The sequence below is a fragment of the Cebus imitator genome, unplaced genomic scaffold, assembly GCF_001604975.1.
Source record: "Cebus imitator isolate Cc_AM_T3 unplaced genomic scaffold, Cebus_imitator-1.0 Scaffold162, whole genome shotgun sequence".
NCBI classification, from domain to species: Eukaryota; Metazoa; Chordata; class Mammalia; order Primates; family Cebidae; genus Cebus; species Cebus imitator.
This window is the reverse complement of record NW_016107477.1, coordinates 875,186-892,956: the sequence shown is the minus strand read 5'-3', so window position 1 is coordinate 892,956 and position 17,771 is coordinate 875,186. Positions and strand designations below refer to the sequence as shown.

The 17,771-nt window shown below is 41.6% G+C and overlaps 1 protein-coding gene and 1 non-coding gene across 3 annotated transcripts in view; both read left to right on the top strand.

Moving 5' to 3' along the window:
- Nucleotides 1–17,771, top strand: part of L3MBTL4 (L3MBTL histone methyl-lysine binding protein 4) — a 461,506-nt gene that overhangs the window by 384,844 nt on the left and 58,891 nt on the right. The window lies entirely within an intron of this gene.
- LOC119473504 lies at nucleotides 13,811–13,925 on the top strand. The gene has a single exon (XR_005202716.1). It is a non-coding gene; the product is annotated as a U5 spliceosomal RNA (small nuclear RNA).

The window sequence follows — 17,771 nt, the reverse complement described above, 5'->3', positions numbered from 1 at the left end:
AAAGATGAAATTGTAGAATTAATTAGTTTGTTAGTGCCTCAAGTATTTCATAACAATAAGCTTATTGCATTTATAAAGGAGAAAACTCTGGGTTTAATTTAGCTGCCTGGTTGTTTACAACCTGTTATGCAGTTTCAGTATGTTTCATCTTCATATGCCTGTTTTAAAATATTTTACTTTATTACCGTAAGAAGTTTTTAAATGTAATTAAACTTCAAGCCAGAAAAAACTTAGAGAATTAATGAAATAGGGAGTAGAGAGAAATGGATATAGCATTAAACTAAATACAAAGAAAAAATTGAAACAAATTTTTTTATTTGACAGAATTTGAAGTGGTGGGGGAAGGGTAGAAGCAAATGCATTGGACCTGCTTAGATAAGATCTTAGTTTACAGGCTTATCTGAAACTTTGGAATCAAAATGATCATTTTTCTTTTCCTCCTTTTCCGTGTCCTCTCTGCAATGCACTTCCAATGGTACTAACTGATGTTAAAAATCAGGTTAGTCTGAGAAGGCTGGTCCCCTAAACAAAGAAGTAAATAGTATTACCTTCCTCCCTTGAAGAGTCTCTTCATTGGCCAGGTGCAGTGGTTCATATTTGTAATCCCATAACTTTGGGAGGTTGAGGCAGGTGGATCACCTGAGGTCGGGAGTTCGAGACCATCCTGACCAACATGACGAAACCCCATCTCTACTAAAAATATAAAAAGTAGCCAGGCATGATGGCAGGCACCTGTAATCCCAGCTACTCGGGAAGCTAAGGTGGGAGAATCGCTTGAACCTGTGAGGCAGAGATTGCAGTGGTCAGCCAAGATCGTGCCACTGCACTCCAGCCTGGGAAACAGAGTGAGACTCCATCTCAAAAAAGTAAAATAAAATAGTCTCTTTATGAAAATAAACCTAATACTTCACTTGTTTAGTAAAGCAACGCAAATTAATACCTAATGATAAAGTCAGAAGATGTATATACGTATATGTTCCTGCTGTCTTTCATTTCACAGTCTAATTCTCCCAGACCAGGATTTTTGCTAGCTATTTGTTCTATCACCCAGAATTTTTGAGAAGGATGAAAATTGTGTTATTGATTTTTGGATGGATAATACATGCACTTGGTGCAAAATTCAAAAGATATAGAGGTATACAGTAAAAAATAAGTTCCCTCCCTGAACCTGAACCTGATCCTTAGCCTTCAGTTTTGTCCCTTGGAATAATCACTGTATCCTTTTCTTGTGTGTCTCTCCAAAAATTTGTTCTGCTTATTTAAGTATATGTGTGTATGTGAATTTACACAAGTGATGGCATACCACATATATTGCTAAATAGTTTCCTCATGTCCTTTAGCAATAAAATCTGATCAGCAGCTCTCATCAGCACACGAGTCTGTGCCGCTTTTTCTACCACATGGAACTGCACACTGTAAGTGGCTAGTCCCTGCCCATGGTCACCTGGGTGGTTTTCAATGTTTGCTATGTAAAGGAAGCTTAAAAGTATCTCCTATAGATGTCAGCTTGACTGGAAAATGAAAAGTGTCTTCTGTGCTCATCACTCATGCTTGTGAGAATCTACTGCACGTGAGTCTGTGAATCTTCCCTATTCTAATCCTTTTCAGCATTTCCCCAGCACCATTACTTGTTCATTTTTCCAAATGAACTTTATTATCAGTTTTTCTAGTACAGCTTTTTTTCATTCCAGCTGGTTCATTTTGAGATTGCAATAAATGTATGATTTAACTTTTAATTTTACCCCTTATGAACGTGAGCATAAGCTGCTCCCATACTCATGTGTTTCCTGTCCTGTAATGGCATTTAAAGTTTTCCTTCGTGTATAACTTGCACCCTTCCTATGTAGTTTATTCCTAAGCACTTTATCATTTGTGTTGTTACAATAAATGGAAGTATTTCTTCCTTGATGTCCTCCGCCTAAGATTGTTTGTATGGAAAGGCTGTATATTTCTGTGTAATAATTTTGATCCTGCCACTGTAATCTCTTCTTATTTGTAATGATTTTCATGTAATTATTTGGGTTTCCAAATAAGGAAATAAACACGTCACCTACAAATAATTGTCATTTTACCTATTGAAAGTTGTTTTATTCTAATTTTCCCCTAACTGAAATATCTTAATTACTTTAGGACAGTATATTTAAGTATCCTCCCTGGCAGACAGGGTCAGGGTCCCCTGCGACTGCAGGTGACTGTGTCTCCTGTGTGACCAACAGGAACCCCGTAATGCCTTCACTGAACTCTACTTTTGCTTTTATTTTAGTTTTATTGGTTGTTCTTTTATTTGCTGATAGAAATTACAGTAATTCAATTCTCATATTTGTTTAGTACTAAAGAACAGTGGGTGGGAGGTGGTCATGGTCAGTGACTTCAACTTTCACTTCTTAGGTTTCTTTACAAATTCTATTTAACATTCAGAGGAAGCAAATTAAGTCACAGCAGTTTAAAATTACCCAGTTTAAAGGGTATGGAGTATTATTTTAATATTGAGTCTATTTTACTATAGTCTCATTATCACAAAATTGGTAATCTTGTGGAGAACCAAATTAATTCTTTTCTTTCTTCTATAACTTAATTCAGTGGTGACTCCAACATCACAATGCTCCTAAGTCTTGTTAGGATAAACGCTATTTATGAACTCCCATTCACAATTGCTACAAAGAGAATAAAACATGTAGGAATACATTACAAGGGATGTGAAGGACCTCTTCAAGGAGAACTACAAACCACTGCTCAAGGACATGAGAGAGGACACAAACAAATGGAAAAAAAATTTCATGCTCATGGATAGCAAGAATTAATATTGTGAAAATGGCCATACTGCCCAAACTAATTTATAGATTCAATGCTACTCCCATAAAGCTACTATTGACTTTCTTTGCAGAATTAGAAAAAAATACTTTAAATTTCATATGGAACCAAAAAAGAGACCATATAGGCAAGACAGTCCTAAGCAAAAGAGCAAAGCTGGAAGCATCATGCTACCCAACTTCAAACTATATTACAGGATTATAGTAACCAAAACAGCATGGTATTGATACTGGCACCAAAACAGATGTATAGACCAATGGAACAGAACAAAGACCTCAGGAATAACACCACACATATACAACCATTTGATCTTTGACAAACCTGACAAAACAAGCAATGCAGAAAGGATTCTCTATTTAATCAGTGGTGCTGGGGAAACTGGCTAGCCATATGCAGAAAACAGAAACTGGACCCCTTCATTACAGCTTATGCAAAATTAACTCTAGATGGATTAAAGACTTAAATGTAAAGCCCAAAACCATAAAAACCCTAGAAGAAAACCTAGGCAGTACCATTCAGGACATAGGCATGGGCAAAGACTTCATGACTAAAACACCAAAAGCAATTGCAGCAAAGGCCAAAATTGACAAATAGAATCTAATGAAACTAAAGAGCTTCTGCACAGCAAAAGAAAATATCATCAGAGTGAACAGGCAACCTACAAAATGGGAGAAAATTTTTGCAACCTACCCATCTGACAAGGGTCTAATATCCAGAATCTACAAGGAACTTAAACAAATTTGCAAGAAAAAACAACCCCATCAAAAAGGGGGCAAAGGATATGAACAGACACTTCTCAAAAGAAAACATTTATACAGCCAACAAACGTATGAAAAAAAGCTCATCATCACTGGTCGTTAGAGAAATGCAAATCAAAACCGCAATGAGATACTATCTCATGCCAGGTAAAATGGTGATCATTAAAAAATCAGAAAACAACAGATGCTGGAGAGGCTGTGGAGAAATAAGAAGGCCTTTACACTGTTGATGGGAGTGTAAATTAGTTCAACCATTGTGGAAGACAGTGTGGCAATTCCTCAAGGATCTAGAACCAGAAATACATTTGACCCAGCAATCCCATTACTGGGTGCATACCCCAATAATTAGAAATCATTTGACTATAAAGACACATGCACATGTATGTTTATTGCAGCACTATTTACAATAGCAAAAACTTGGAGCCAACCCAAATGCCTACCAGTGGTAGACTGGATAAAGACAATGTGGCACATATTTACATTGGAATACTGTACAACCATAAAAAAGAATGAGTTCATGTCTTTTGTAGGGACATGGATGAAACTGGAAGCTATCATTCTCAGCAAACTAACACAGGAACAAAAAACCAAACACCGCATGTTCTCACTCATAAGTGGGAATTGAACAATCAGAACACATGGACACAGGAATGGGAACATCACACACTGGGGCCCATTAGGGGGTGGTGTCAAGGAAAGGAGAGTATTAGGACAAACAGTTAATGCATGTGGGGCTTAAAATCCAGATGATGGGTTGACAGGTGCAGCAAACCACCATGGCACATGTATACCTATGTAACAAACCTGCATGTTCTACTCATGTATTCCAGAACTAAAAGTAAAAACAACCAACCAACCAAAAAAAAAAAACAAACAACAAAAAAAACCCTAGCAGTTTTACTGGTGAGTGGACATGCAAGTTAATTTAAAATTCCTGGTTGCAAGAATATTAATAATCTAGGTTTTATTGTTGTTAAATTTAACATAATGTGAGGAAAATTAATGCAATAAATTATAGATTTGATCTTAGCTGAGAAGCCAATTCATTATATGACCTTTTGCAAACTATTTAACCTCTCTACTTTGATATTTTCAACTTATGAGTATGATTATTATTAAATATTCAATAATAAAGTAAATGTTAATTAATTTTCAACCCCTTATGTTTGTAATCATACTCTCAGTCACTGTATTATGAGTCCTCACTAAACAGCCCATGGTGTTGATAGTATTGCTCACTGTGGTTATTCCGATCCTCACGTGGCATCTTAGATGGGGAAACTGGATAGGTGTTCATGACTTCTTCCTTAGCACTTCGGCAGATGAAAGGAGTGGCTGGGATTAAAACCCACAGCCATAGGTTTGTAATTAGCTGCTCTCTTTAGCTCGCCATAAGTTCATCAGACTGTCTCCTGCAGTTTATTGTCTACCACTTTCTCAGGAAGATGGTAAAGATTAACTCTTACCTCTTGCTAAAGTCATTGCAAATTGGAAATGCTGAATAATATAAACGCAAGTTGAGCTCCTGGAGATAAGACACTGCCATTGTAAAACAAAGCGATGATATTGTAAAATATTTTAACTGAGGAAAATAGCCCCATTTGAAATAATGGTCAAAAGGGGCACCAACCTAAATTTTCTTTAAATTCAATATCCAAGACTTTTCCTCTCTTCTAATCTGGCACACCAGTATTTGTCTTTTGTTTTAACCATACTTTGTTGTGATGTAATATATATATTAGATGAAATTTTGCTCTTGTTACCCAGGCTGGAGTGCAGTGGCACGATCTCAGCTCAATGCAATCTCCGCCTCCTGGGTTCAAGCGATTCTCCTGACTCAGCCTCCCAAGTAGCTAGGATTACAGGCATGTACCACCATGCCTGGCTAATTTCTGTAATTTTAGAAGAGACAGGTTTCACCATGTTGGCCAGGCTGGTCTCAAACTCCTGACCTCAGGTGATCCACCCACCTCAGCCTCCAAAAGTGCTGGGATTACAGGTGTGAACTACCATGCCCAACCCTATTTTTATATTTCTAAGGCTAAAAGAATGTTCATTGCAGAAAGAGTCAATGGGAGGAAAAGACACATGAGAGAAGTCAGTCATATGATGAATCTGCCAGTTTACTGAATTCTTGTTCACCTGCAGCTGACGTAATTTAAGTGATAATGTATGACCAACATTTTTTACCCTAACAGCCATCAGATAAATAGAAGCAAAATGTTCACTAACATTCACCAATAGGTACTGGTCCATGGCCTGTTAGGAACCAGGCTGCACAGCAGGAGGTGAGCAGCAGGTAGGTGAGCATTATGCCTGAGCTCTGCCTCCTGTTAGATCAGCAGTGCCATTAGATTCTCATAGGAGCGCAAACCCTATTGTGAACTGCACATGCAAGGGGTCTAGATTGCACACTCCATATGGGACTCTAACTAATGCCTGATGATCTGAGGTGGAACAGTTTATCCCAAAACCACCCCTGACCCAAGCCTCTCTCTGTGGAAAAATTGTCTTCCACCAATCTGGTCCCTGGGGCCAAAAAGACTGGGAACCTCTGTTTTAGAATATAGAGCAGCATTCCTGAAACTAATCAGCAATACGAAACTACACACAGTAAAGGTTTGGAAGAGTTAAACAGAGTGAATGTTTTTAGAAATGGAGAAAAACTGAAATATATCCACACACAAAGGCATTAATCAGACCTACTGGTAGCATGAAAAGGCATAAGCATGTCTGAAGGTTAGGATTCATTTTGGAAAGATGAGATGAAGCTTGATTTTCATTTGATGTGGTGAGGTCTGTGGGGTTTGGGGCCAGTGGATGCCCTGTCTGAATTTAGAGACCTCTCAAAGGAGAGGCAGAGGTGACTCTTTAAACCAAAAAGAGAGTGGCTTTAAAGAAGATCTTTTTGTCACATCTACCTGGGCGATCAATGGGTGCTTAGCTCTATGTTCCAGTTCTGGAATGTCCTTTTTCCAGGACTGTGTCTTGTTTTGTTTTTACCAGATCCAGGAACCTTGTTTTCTCATCCTCTCTGCAAAATGGTAATTTTACTGAGGCATTTGGAGGCATCCCATCAGTATGATCTCCCTGAGGGAGAGAGGAGGTGCCTATGGGAAGTCATGAGTAAATGGGGAAAAGAAAAGAAGCCATTTGGAAGACAGGTATATAAATTATTTTTAAACACCCTCTGTGATTATTTAGTTAAATGCAAGTGGCATAGTGAACTTTATTTTCAAGTATGTGACCTTTTCACAACCATAAACTGCATACCAGAATGTGCAGTGATTTTAATTAACCATCCTGTTGTGTAAAACCAAAAACCAGACTGAATATGAGGGTTTTTTAAATACCAATTGATTTGAGTAATTAGAAAAAAGAATCATTGTAAGCAGCATTCTGCAACTGAATTTATCCCTGTCTTTTTACTTTTAATTAGAATTGGAGAAAAAATATAAATTATGCTATTTGATTTCATTTCTTAGTTTAGGAAAATAAGTATGATTAGCACAAATTAATTAGCAGAGGTACTATTTATGTAACGGTGTCTTTCAGATAGTGCACCTTGAGGGGGAAAAGTAGGCAGTTTGCGTGTTTTGTGGGCTTTCGTGACTATGATTTAGCAAATCAATATCCGGGAATGTATTAGGAAATAAAAACTACAGATTCATCTTGCTGTATTTGCAACCTTGAAAAGCCATTAATGTAAATGTAAATGCTGTATTTGTATTGTAGTACAAAGCTGTAAAAAATGGGCTCCTCGGTCACTGTTTTTGAGTGACAGTAAGACAAGGAAAACCAGGAAACCACCACCTGTGTTGTAATTATTAACTCCATACAAAATATGCCTGGATATGCCCTCATTTTAAGAAATTCCAATGGATGACCATCCAAACTTCAAAATGCGTAAGTGAGAGTAGTTGTGAACGTGACAAAAGAATGGTGTCAAAGAAGTAATAATGCCTCTGCGGTGGCTCATACCTGCAATCCCAGCACTTTGGGAGGCCAAAACGGGCAGATCACCTGAGGTCAGGAGTTTGAGACCAACCTGGCCACCATGGTGAAACCCCTGTCTCTACTGAAAATACAAAAAGTAGCGAGGCTTGGTGGTGGGCGCCTGTAATCCCAGCTACTCGGGAGGTTGAGGCGGGAGAATCACTTGAACCTGGGAGGTGGAGGGCAGTGAGCCAAGATCACACCATTGCACTTCAGCCTGGGCAACAAGAGCAAAACTCTGTCTCAAGAAAAAAAAAATATATTAAGAAGTAATTTACTGTGGGGCAGTGAAAATTATCAGTTTTATATAAATGATGAATAGAGAGTTTATTTGAAAATCTATGTTACATAGGGACAAAAAATAGTACCTTATTAAGAAGATGTGGATTTATAGACAACTTTTCAAGGACACATCTATTGTGTGAAGTGGGAATACCTTTATTTCTGATCTGAGTGGGACTTCTTCCAATGTGGGAAAAACAATCAAATAAGTCACACAGTTAGGTTTTTAAAAGGAGACTAACAGACTTGTAAAAATTACTTTAAATACCTCTTCCAGGCAACTTCAATAGTTTACCACCCTCTCCCCTTCTTTTTAAGTGTTTCCCACAGTGTCCTGCATGGTGCTTATCAAAAAGGGGTACTTAATAACATGCTTGTGGCATGTTAAATTATTTGATCCTAATTTATTTATTTTTATTTACATTTCATAGAAAGCTAAATTACTCCACAGAAAATTTGCTATGTATGTCTACATTTTCCACTGGAATCTTCTTCATTGTGTCAAAAAGAAAGAAAAGCTGGCTCACTCTCTGTAGATTTTTACTTTTCCATTTGAGTTTTAAGGATTATTAAATAAGTAGGACTTTCTTTTATCTTTCCACATGTCATGAGTCAGTACACTCAGATGCAAAGATCATTTTCCACTTTTCTTATCTTTTCCAGTTTTATTGTCATCTCCAAAGCTAATAAGAGCTTCTGCTCCCTGTCTATTCTCTGCTACAGAAGTCAGTATGTCTAACCACATAAATGATTTCTTTTCAACTTAGTATAGCCACACCTTTACTGGGAAGGAGCAGGAACCAGCCGCCAGGGAGTGACCTTACTGTATTGAGCTCTGCCCTCCTACCAGGCTCGGGGGCATTGCATCTATAATCTCCCTTATCCTCACAGCATCCCACAGGCCCTTGTTTTAACAGTGGGTAACCAGAGGCCTAATGGGATTAAGAAATTGACTCAAGGTCAGGAGGCTAGAAAGTGAGGGTGGGAAGAGTCCAACCCAGGCAGTATGACAACGAGGCAGCGAGCTTAGCCACTGCCTGACGACTGGAGCAGCACCTCTGCCTTTGTACGGAAAGCACAAGTACGTACTTAGTGATACTTCTTGATGTATAAAAGTAAAAAAAGAAAACATTTTGAAATGTATAAACTCTGGATTTCACTCTTGCCTCACTTGTGGCTGGGTGACCCTAAGCCAAATCACTTAACCTTTGTGCCTTTTAATTTTTGCAAATCAACCACAAATTAAAATATCCACCTTACAGAGATGTTATTGGGATTTGATGTGATAATCCTTATAAAAGCAAGCAAGTAGCACTATGCTTGGCACACAGGTGGATGATGAAGCTGTAAAGACTGATTTTTAAAGGCCTTTTGAGCAGTGCTAAATTAGAGCATCAACTATAATCTACTGGTAGTAAGAAATCACTGAATGTGTATAAACTTGTCCTGGAGGTACATGATCAGATTTGTGTTGTTGAAAAAATGAATTTAAAAGCATTGTGGAGGCTGTAATGAATGGGAGCAAAATCAGAAATAAGGCACATGGTCAGGGGCTTCCCTGAGGTCCAGGCAAGCGGAGACGCAGGTTTGAGCAGAGCGGTGGTCATAGACACAGAAGCACAGCCCCATGGATATTGCAGAGGGGGAGCTAAAGGGAATGAGCTGCTGCTTGAAGATAAGGAAATGAAGCGGTTACACATGACCTTGTAACAGCAGCTGGGCAGATGGTGAATATGGTGATGCTATTAGCCACAAAGAAGAAATACTTGAGAAGAAATAGATTGTATGGTGAAGATCATGAGTTTAATTTGAGAAAGGCTGAATTTTAGATTTCCCACCAAAAATCATGGAGAAAAATGTTTATGAGAAATTGGCCCATGGTACAGAAGTTACCTGTGAGATGTGGAGCAGCATTTGGGATTAACAGAGAGAATGGCAGATGAAGCCTGGTAGTAAATGACTACGAGCAGCATTGCCATCGCACTGGTGCTCCCGGCAGTGCTCAGCACATCTTTATGGCAGGAGGGAGAGGAGGTAGAAGGGAAGGACTAGAGAGGGTGTTTAATGCCGGCAGAGAAAGAGCCGAGGAGAGGAGGGAGGCAGGGGAGGCAGGACGCGTTGGCCAGGAGGCTGAGAAACCCACCTCCCAGGAGAACCGGGACTAGACGTGCGCCTTGCTATGGCTTCGATTCTCAACTTGCCTCTGTTTGTCTATGTTGAAAAAGATTTCACAGAAACCCTAAAGATCAGTGTCTTCCCTTTTGTTCACTCCTCACGAATAGTCTGAATGCTGCTATTTAGTCACTTCCATGCAGGGAGGGCCACAAAAGGCAGTTGCCCCACTGGAGAGCAGCTCCTGTTGCAGGTTACAAAGGGGACAGGACGGCACGCCACGGTGCTTCCAGCAGATTGTCTGGAAATAAGTGACTCACAGTCTTAGCTCTTTGTCTCCTTCCGTCTATTTTTCCATTGTCCTTTTCTGAATTTCTCCACCAAGCTTTATTCAACCCTTCAGATATACTCACTGGCAGTGTCTCCCACAGCTACATGGAAATACGCTGAAAAATGGGGAAAAAAATGTTTCACCATGCTCTGCATTTCAATAAGGAGTCTTGGGTTCAAGATGTGCCTTAGACACTGCAGAGCTCCTCCCCAGTCTCAGCCTGCAGCAGGTGAGCTCCACTGTCCTCGTGGGCTGGCCCTATTGTCAAGGTCCCCACTGACCACCTCATTGCAAAATCCATGGACTGTGTCCAGAGCTTCACTTGACCGTAGAAAAGTGTTGGGCCCCATGAGACCATTCCCACCTTCTTGAAATCTACTCTGGTTTTCCAGACATCATCCTAGACTCAGTTTTCTCCCATCTGGCCTCTCCTTATTTCTCAGGTTCCTTTACTGCCTCCTCTTTCACTATCTGACTTCAAATATTCCATGGAGCTCTCTTCTCTCCCAGTCTCTGAGTAATCTCACTCAGTCTTACGGCTAATGGCTTCCAAAGTTCTGTCTCCAGCTTCTATCCCTACCTTGACCTTCCTCTGCTTAGTGAGCACATCCACCCCAGGCATTTGAAACTAGTCCAAACCAAATTTATTATCCTATCTTCCAAGCCTAGATTAGAAAATGGCTCCACCATCTAACCAATTGCCCAAGCCAGAAACCTGGGAGCGTCCTTGGCCCCTCTCCTTCACAAATCACCTATATCCAATTAGAAACCAAACCTATTGATTTTGCCTCAGAAGTCTTCTCTTCCTCTCTGCTTTTGCAGCCTAGTGCAGACCACGAGACTCTGTCGCACTTTGACGACAGGACTGTGTCTCCTTATCTGCTGTTCCTGCCGCTCTGCTTACTTCCCTCCATCTTATTCTCCTTGCTGCAGTTAAAGTGATCTTTCAAATCTAATCATGGCACTGAATGCTGAAACCCCTTCAGCAGCCTGTCCGGCAGCCTCAGAATAACCAGCTTTCCAGGACCTTCGTGCCTGGTCCTTGCTCACATCTCCAGAGCCATCTGTCTCCTCTGCCGGCCCTCTTACCTCATGCCTTTCCACACATTGTTTCCTCTTTCCAGAACCTGCTTTCCCCCTTCTTCTCATCTCTTCCCTCTTCAGTCTGAATCATTCCTAGCTCCCCTCCCTTTCTCCTCACAATAGGAAAGGGAGCTTTGCTGGTTAATCTCAGAAATCCTGTAATCCCTGTACTTCTCCCATCATAGCATTTTTTATACTCTATTTTAACTGTTTATTTAACTGTCTCTCCTGTAGATTGTGAGCTCCATGAGGGCAGGGGCCGTGTGTGTCTTGTTCCTCCCTATATCTGCAGTGCCCAACTTAGTGTCTGGCACACAGTAGGTATTCAAGACACTTCTCCTGAATGAAAAATACAGCCTGGCAACACAGAGATGGACAAGAAGACATGCCTCCTGTCCAAGGACATGGACTTTTAAGAAAAAAACAGTAATAATTATCACATCACAAGTAGAAACATACATGATCCAAATTTACACAGAAAAGGGAGTGGCTGACTTCGTCTGGAAGACGTGAGTTGATCTTTAAAAGCGTGAGGAGCCTATATGACATCCATCTTTGGACTTAGCTCTGCTACTAATTAGCTTTTCATTCTTGGGTGAATTAACCTGACTTCTCTGAATATTAATTTCATTCTCTACAAAAGTGGAGATAATACCTCACTTTACGAAACCATAGGGAGGATTAAATAGATTAATTTAAATGACATATACAAAGCCTGGTACCTAGTAGATGCTCCGTAGATAGTAGCTGTTTTATCATTTGATTGAATTTCATTTACACAATGCTTCTTTAACTAAGGCACCCGAAGACGAATGAGGAAAAAAGAATAAGTTCCTTGAATGTGACTAAAATTACAACTTCAGCTGGGTCAACATGAGGGAGCTTCTAAACTACAGACTAATATATAATTTATTGTTTGCCTCCATTAAACTGTAATGAACTGTTGAGAACCAAGGGGACGGTCCTTACACAAAAGAATCTTCTTTTACCACAACCTAGGGAATTATTTGCACTGTTGCCTTCGTGCTTGGAGTAACTTACTAGCTCTAGGTCGTCTTTATTCATCCGGATATTGACTCTACGTAATATCACATAATAAGTTCTCATCTCATCAGTCTAGTGTTCTAAGGGAGGTATACTTTAAAGGTATAAAATCTGTGGCTGTCTGTGCAACAGCAAAAATGTGTTTGAAGACATTGGCAATGAATGTAATTCCGATCAAAAGCTCTAGGTAATATCCATGCATCTCACTTTATTTCCTTGGGGAAAGACTCATGCACTATAAGCCTATTCTTTATGATGTTGATGATTAATAAGAGATAATATCATGACATTTTCATCAACCATTTTCACATCACTTTCAGGATGCCAACAAGTTGATTTCAGTGAGTCTGGGGTCCCTGAGATAATGTTAAGTCATTAATTAACTTGCGTAGCCTGAGGCGTCTTTGCTGGAATCTTGCTGCTGTCTTACTGAGCTAATCAGAATCTTTGATTGCTTCCAGAACTTAATTCTTTCAGAGCACAGACATCTCAGTGGTTTGACATTTCCTAAAAATTATCTAGTTATCTAAGAATTAATGCTACTGTTTAGATATTCAGAAGCCATTTGTTTATGAAAAGAACCAATTCCAACTGGCCCTCAGAACTCAGAGAAGAGCGGAAATAGCAGGGCCTTCCCTGTTTTCGAACATTTAAAGAATCGCATTGCATGCTCACAACATGTGGGACATATCTCACTTCTGGATGTAGTTGATGCCGCTAAAGTCCTTAGCACACAGTCAGTGGTAATGGCCATTCTAGAATCTACCAGGCTTTCCTTGGGTAGGAGAAGGGGTTTCAGAACTTCTCATGGTTCCAGCCTGTGCAGTGCGGCTGAGCCCTGCTGTTCATCAGAATCACTGGTGCGGCCTTTGCTTACGTGCACGTTCTCAAGCCCCATATAACAGACCGATTCTGGAAACGGAGCCAAATATAGGTATATTTTTCACTTCCAGGGGCGATTTGGACAAACAGGTATGGTTGGCAGTCACTGTCCTTTGGGTGGGCAGCCTTGGTTTGACTTTCCAGCTTTCTTTCCGGCTGCACTCAGGACTCCGTCCCCTTGGTCACTTGCACATCCCCATCTTCCTGGTGTCACCTGTACTGTGAGCCTCCTCTTCCTCTCTACTGAAATCCGGAGCATATCTTAAAATGGTGGCTCTTATACCTTACTGTGCATAAGAAAAACACTGGAACAGCTGAAAAAGTTGTGTTTCCAGCTTTTCCTACCCTAGAGGTTCTGATTCACTGGGGCTGGGATAGGATCCGGACAGGACATGGTTTGTAAGGTCTTGGGTCAACTCTAAGGCAACCTTGGCTCTGCTCTGAAAACGACCGCTTTATGCCTTTTGCGGCACAACTTTCCCAAATCCAGCTCTCAGAATTATTTGCTCTCATGCTCTGGTTTCTTGTCAGAACAAAGAAATCTTTCGCCTTTAGGAAGATTCCCATGGAAAGGGACAGTTGTGAGTTCGTAACCAAACTTTTTAAGGCCTTGCTTAGGTAGGGCTAAATTAAAAGTAAAAAAAAAAATTGTTTTAAACTAATTGCTCTTTCCTCTGGTCAGAGCACTTCTCTCGTCCCACTGGTGTGCATTCTCTGCATAATATTATGGGCTGTTACCCAGGGGTCTGTCTCCTTACTTAATGGGCAATCCTCAAGGGCAGGGACCATGCTATCCTCGTTTTTGTATTCCTGCCCTTAATTCAGTGTCTGGCACAATTCAGAAAATTATGTCAAATAGACAGTAGTGTTTTATGACATAAAATGTATTTATAATTTAAAATTACAGTGTAAAATCTAGAAAAAGTAAATATTCCACAGCTGCTGCTCTGTGACTCACTGTCAGTGTCAAGAGGAGACTGTTTTCTTCTCGATTTGGGGCAGCTGCAATGCCAGCTTCTCTCACGCTGTCACTGCTCGAGAAGTGTCTCCAATCAGCAGCAGGCCCAGACTGTCCACTCTCATTTCAACTGCATTTAAATCTATTTTGCATGTTTCTTTCAGCATCAGCTTTTGAAATCTTTTTCCAAGAAGAAAACAATGCAGTCTTCTGCTGGCGATACTGAATGCTTGCAGTCATTTTCTTCTTTCTTTCTGCCAGGTTTCTGTCATGGGCAGAACCAGCATCCTGTGGAGAGTGTTGTGTTCACCTGATGCCCACGGACTCCAGGGAGATGGTGGACTTTACACGTTAGCTCACACAGGCCATTACCACCCGCTCTGCTCTGGGCCTCAGCTCTGCCCTGGGGGTGGGGTGTCAGGAGGCCATGGTACCTCTGGCCTGGCTTTCTCTCCATGCCTCTTCCCCCACAGGCTCCCTCTCCACAGAGGCCTTTCTCTGCCTGCTGCACCCCTGTCCTCTGCCCACTGCTTGGCTGTTCACCCTTGAGGTCTCCATTTAGCTATCATCCTCACCAGGAAAACTTTCCGATCCTCCTAAAACCGAGTCAGGGCCTCCCATGTTCTATTTGTTTATCATAGGTATTGTAGACTTAGCAAATCATGCTATCAATAAAATCACCTGTTTTCCAGGCATATGGAGTGGGGTAATGGACTCTGGAGACTCAGAGGGGGAGTGGGAATAAGGGATAAGGGATAAAAAGCTTCGTATTGGGCACAGCGTACACTACTCATTGTGTCTCTTTGCACAGAGACTGAGCTATGTGCCCTCATAGGCCACAAAGGTGTCTTTGCAGTTTCATTCCTATGAAGAATATTTGAGTTAGAAGATGCTGAACTAGTTCCTGTGGAACAATCAAAGGATAAAAAGACATGCCCCTTCCCCCTAGATGGCTTTCAAAGAAATTAGAGCCATAATCACACAGGCAAGATTACACAAATCAGAGCCAAACAGTACCTAAGGAGTGACCATTGTAATGGGTGCCCTGCTATTTGCAGCATGAAGTTCGAAATTCCAGCCATCTCTCAAGGCCCACCTCTATCTGACCCCTTCCAAAGGCTCCACCCATGCCCCTCCAGCTCCCCTAGAAGAGTCCTCCTCTCTAAACACATGGTCTGTTCCTTGCCCTCCAGATAAACCATGCTAATCCCACTTCCACACCTTTCAAGCAGTGAGGCCCCACCTGGAATATTCCCCTTACTTTGCCTCCTGACATGCCCTATCCTGTAGGGGATGGGGGGGTTGGGCCTGTCCTGACCACCCAGCCAAGTGTTTGACTTCTTCAGCAGTCACAGGACACTCGGTAGAGACTACACCAAGCTGTGATGAATTTTTATGTAAGTGCTTTGCTCCCCTCAAGGACCATAGTTTATGGCTTTTAAAATTCCCAGTGCTCAATGCAGAGAGTACTGGCTCAACAAATATTTGGAGATGTTAGTCACTTCTGGCTGGAGAAGTCAATGAAGATTCCTAGAGGATACAGCATAAAGGAAGTGTCATTCTAGATCCCCCAATGGCTCCTGGGACCTAGAACTCCAAGTTCCACATATTTGGCATTGTGGTGAGAAGGGCCTCTGGGTTTAGGTCTTATCTCTGGATGGTTCTGAGTGCTGACCACGGCTGGCCAACCACCCGCACCTTCCGCAAGCTTCACAAGCACCATGTCCTTCTGGCTTCCCTCTCACATCACCGCCCCTTCTTCTTGAACTTCTTAGCTCAAAGTTTGATTACTGGGAGCCCTCTCATTTCTCCAGACCTAATGTCTTCTCTATACAGTCCCTTTGGGGGATAACATCTACTCCATGGCCTCAGTTAGCAGTGTTTGTGCAGAATACTTTGAACTCTACCTGTGTCTTCAGTCCCCATCTCTCTCCTGAGCTCCTAACTCACAAATTCAGCCGCTTGCTAAAAACTCCATTTGTATGACCCTCGTCATCTCTCCTCCCCCCATACCTCCCTTTCCTCCCTGATCTCTGGGTCAGTAGAGGCATCCCCTCATATCCGCCCACTTCAGTCCACTCCTACTGTGACTGTCTGAATCTAAGCCACCAGGATTTCTCACTGGATTGCTATAAGGGCCAGTCCCCCCGCTCATCCTGTTTCCACCATTGCCCTATCTAACTAATCCTTTCTTCACACTGCACGCCAAAGTGACATTTTTGAAAGTCAGATATAATCAAGTAATGTTTCTGCTTGAAGCTCACCAAAGTTTCCCCAGTATTCTTGGAGTAAGGTCAAGTTTTCCTAACAAAACCCTTTGTCGTCTGTTCCCTTCTAGCCTCCTCTTCCCCTGCTCACCATCTCCTCTGCTCCCCACCCCACTCTGAGCCCCAGCCATGTGGACCCTCTGTTCTGTTGTCTTAGTCCTCCAAGCGCCTCTCACCTCCGGCCTTGGATCATGTGCACACCCACCCCTTGCTTTGCCGTCCCCAGCTAATCAAGATTTGGATTCCAGCGCAGACTTCACTTGCCCTGCAGCCTCCTCTGACCTCATGATCTGGATGGGGCACCCTTTTCTCATCTGCCTGAGCAGCCTCTACTTCTCCTCCCCAGGACCTTACCATTCTATATTGTAGTTGCTTGCGTAATTGTGTGCTCAGTAACAATTGGCCTACAGGATGGATGATTAGATGATCTGTTTACTGAAACGGCAGCTTCTCTGAAAATCAGCTTCTTCAAAGAAGAAGGCCTGCATTCTAGAGAATTCATCAATGGTACATGAAATTTTAAGAGATGATAGAGAAATGCAACAAAGCATTTTGCTTAAAGGATACATTTTGTTTGTGTAACCATTATCTTTATACAGCACCTTTCAAATTCAGTTTTGTCCCAACAATAGCCCCATATGAAGCAGAAGAAGCAGAAAATATTGACTTTCATTTACCGAAGAGAAAATCGAGGCCCAGAGTAATGAAGTCTTTGGCTAAAGGTCATATTGGGCTTTTGGCCTTGAACTGGAAGAAAAGTCTTCTCATTGCCAGCCACAAGCCTCCACAGACCACTTCTCAGGCTGCCTTCCCTCAGGCTGGCTATAAGGAAATGGAGAGACTTTCCTCTCTACCAGGAGAGAAGGAGAAGGCACCAAGAGAAGGAGAAAAATAGTTGAGAACACATATCACGAGAAAAAAACAAATATCAGATCAGTCCCTTTTATCACTCAGTCACTCAGCAAATACTTCTGGTTGCCAAGACGTGCCAGATCTGAGGCTCATCGTAAACAAAACTGGAAGCTATGTCTGCCTCATGTGTACAGTAGGAAAGGCAGACTAAACCCAAACATGGCAAATCATGCAAAATTCGAACACAAGAAGACCCTGAAAGGCAGGCATATGCAGCACTTCAAGAGCAGATGGCAGGGACATTGGACCAGTCAGGGAAGGCCGAGGACACACTGAGGAACTGTAGGTGTTCACTGGGCCAGGGTGGGGCTGGGGCTGCCAAGGGTATGAGCAGA